General features: G+C 46.1%; 1 non-coding gene across 1 annotated transcript; it reads right to left on the reverse strand.

Moving 5' to 3' along the window:
- Positions 1–373: 373 nt before the first annotated feature.
- On the reverse strand, positions 374–480 carry LOC111827416. Its single transcript, XR_002830969.1, has one exon. It is a non-coding gene; the product is annotated as a U6 spliceosomal RNA (small nuclear RNA).
- Positions 481–3111: the final 2631 nt, after the last annotated feature.

Below are 3111 nucleotides of genomic sequence, written 5' to 3' on the forward strand. Positions count from 1 at the left end.
ATGTCTCCTTTTTCCCCAACTGACCCCCCGCCCCCAGTCCCCCAAGCCATTTCAACCCCGGGCAAGCTCCCACCACCCCAGTGTCTGTGTCCATTAGTTATGCTAATATGCATGCATACAAGTACTTTGGTTGCTCTCTAACCGCCCCCCGCCCCCCGCCATTTGTCTCTGGACCTATTCTTGTTCATCAAATTATGTTGATCATTATATCCCACATATGAGTGAGATCATGTGATATTTCTCTTTCTCTGACTAGCTTATTTCGCTTAGCATATGCTCTCCAGTTCCATCCATGCTGTTGCAAATAGTAAAAGTTCCTTCTTTTTTTATAGCGGCATAGTATTCCATTGTGTAGATGTGCTACAGTTTTTAAAAAAATATGGAACTCTTCACGAATTTTCGTGTCATCCTTGTGCAGGGGCCATGCTAATCTTCTCTGTATCATTCCAATTTTAATATATATGCTGCCGAAGCGAGCACACACTGCTACTTATTGAGTGTCTGCCATTTTGCAAGTTTTGGGGAGATAGTGGTAAGCAAAATTGCCTGACCCTGGCCTCATGACCTTCATGGTCTAGCATTTGTCACACTCTGTTGTAATTTTCTGTTTAGATCTATTGCTCCTACTGGTCAATTACCATTTTGTGAGCAAGAGTCACCGTTTATTTATCTCTGTATCCCAACTTATTTAGCACAGATCTTAACACTTGCTAAGTGCTCCAGTTTGGGAAGTTGAATGAGTCAATTTGCCTGTTCAAAGCTGGCTCCTGGGAGCTTTGTTTACCCCCAGTGGGGAGGGAGGCATGAGATGGGTACTGGAACTTCAACACTGAGCAAAACAGACCTGGTGCCTGCTCTTCCAGGCAGGGTTGTCAGATAAAGTCTCCCAGTTAAATGTGAATTTCTGAGAAGCAGCAAATAATTATTTTTTGTTTAAGTATATCTCAAACAGGGGACATACTTGAAGCATCCATCTTATATAAAAACTGCTGTTTGAAATTTTAACCCTGCTATTTCTGGCTTCTGTAAATGCTTGCTGGCTTAAATTATAAGGAAAATAAGACTACTCCCATTTCAGAGAGGCCATTAAACCTTCTCCAGACGAAGTTATCAGTGCTGGCATCAGGCCAAGCCTTTGGTCGAGGTCTCAAAGCGCCAGCACATAGGGGCTCTTTAAGAACTTGCAAAGGGGACCGGAACAGAACCCCATGTTTGGGAGACAAAGAAGGTAAAATGGTATAAATACAGAAAACTTCCTGTGTGATTTCGCCCAGAATTTGAGAGACATTTTCCTCTGGGCCCGCGCGTAATAATAAATGTAACTCCATCTCTATAAGCGTTGCTTGGTTCTTCTCCGGTTTTTCTGTAACATACTTATATTAAAAGGTTGTTTATTGTTTGCCGGGAGCCGGTCCATCCTTGCTGCTTGACACAGTCGCTGCAGGAAAGAAACATCTGCACAGCATATGTTTCAAGGGACCTGGCGTATATGGCATACTGTTCTTAATATGTTTGCTCCCATTCTTGGCGCTATGTGTTTTAACCAAGGTCACCTCTCCGAAAAAGGTTGTTTCCCCAGGTGGGGATTTTTCCCTGAGGTTAGGGAGGGGATACAACCCCTTAATTAAGTGCCAGGCGGGTAGTTAAGCTACATAATCTTTACTCCCTGGAATGGAGATAAGAAACGCCCTAACCTTTGTAATAGAAATTGACAGGATTAAAATCGGCTGGTATAAATACAGATGTAACAAGACAATAAACATCACATCCTCATCAGATCCTCATCACATCATCATCAGATCCTAACCAGAACCTAGCCAGAGAACATGGCAAAAGATCCTGGACAGAACCTGGCTACAGAACTTCGCTGGAGAATCTAGACAGAACATGGCAAAAGATCCTGGACAGAACCTGGCTACAGAACTTCACTGGAGAACCTAGACAGAACATGGCAAAAGAACCTGGATAGAACCTGGCTAAAGAACCTGGTGACTGAACCTGGCTGGAGAACCTGGAGAACCTGGCTGGAGAACCTAGCGAGAGAACATGGCACCAGAACTTGGTTGGAGTTCCTAACCAGAACTTCGCTGGAGATCCTGGAGGGAGAACCTTGCTATGCTGATGAACTGAACCCTGTCTCCATGTCATTCCTTCTTCGCCGACTCCGTCCACACCTTTGGGGACCCCTGGACCTGATGGGGTTGGACCCCAGCAATTGTTTATCTGAATTTCACATTTAACGGGGTGTTCTGTGTTTTGTTTGCTAAATAAGGTAATCCTACCCCTAGCTCCAGATCAACCTCCACCCTCTGCCATCTGTTCCTCCAAGAGCTTAGCTTCCACCTGTGTGCTCACTCCCCACCTGTGTAGAAGAAAGATGTACCAAAGAGGTGTCCAAGGGCCACACCTGTAGTTCTCTTCTGAGAAGAGAGATCACAGTGGTTTTTGCACACAAATTTCAGACTTTGGATCAGATGACCTTGTTACTCTGGCTAGGTGTCCGATAGGCCCAGTGGCTCAGCCTCCCCCGTTACCTGAGGTGGACAGTCTTGGTGCACCCCTTTGTGGGCTGTGTACACAGTCTTGTTGTAGTTAAGCCTTGATTGTTGTTGGTATCAGTGGGAGGAATTGACCTCCAGGCCAATTGGCTGTGAGAATCAGCTGTGTCTATGGTGGGAGAACTTCTGTGCTGGAGACACCCTTCTGGGGCAAGACTTGCTTCAGTGGGGCTTTGGTGCTCACTGAGTCTGCCCCCGGAGTGTGTGCCTTATGGATCTGAAGAGTTGTAATCTGGATGGTCCCACTCTGACCACTGGTTACACTGGCTCTTGGGTCTCTAAGGAGGTGCTAATTTAGCCTCTGCCTGAGGCTACCCAGAAGGAGCTATGGAGAGATCTGCAGATTCCTCTTCTTTGTTTGGGATTTGGAGGTGCCCAGATGAGGCCCAGCTGTGAAGCAATGCAAGCTGTTGTGGGGCCTTGGGCCTTCTTTTGGATGGTCTGGGTATCTCTGATCCAGCTGCAGTTTGTTAGGTAATTTTAGATTGCAAAGGGCCAGGTCATTCATATGCAAAAGCCTCTGCACACAGCTTTGGGTTGGGGGGAAGTCTCA

This window comes from Myotis lucifugus, unplaced genomic scaffold, assembly GCF_000147115.1.
Source record: "Myotis lucifugus unplaced genomic scaffold, Myoluc2.0 scaffold_160, whole genome shotgun sequence".
Lineage (NCBI taxonomy): Eukaryota > Metazoa > Chordata > Mammalia > Chiroptera > Vespertilionidae > Myotis > Myotis lucifugus.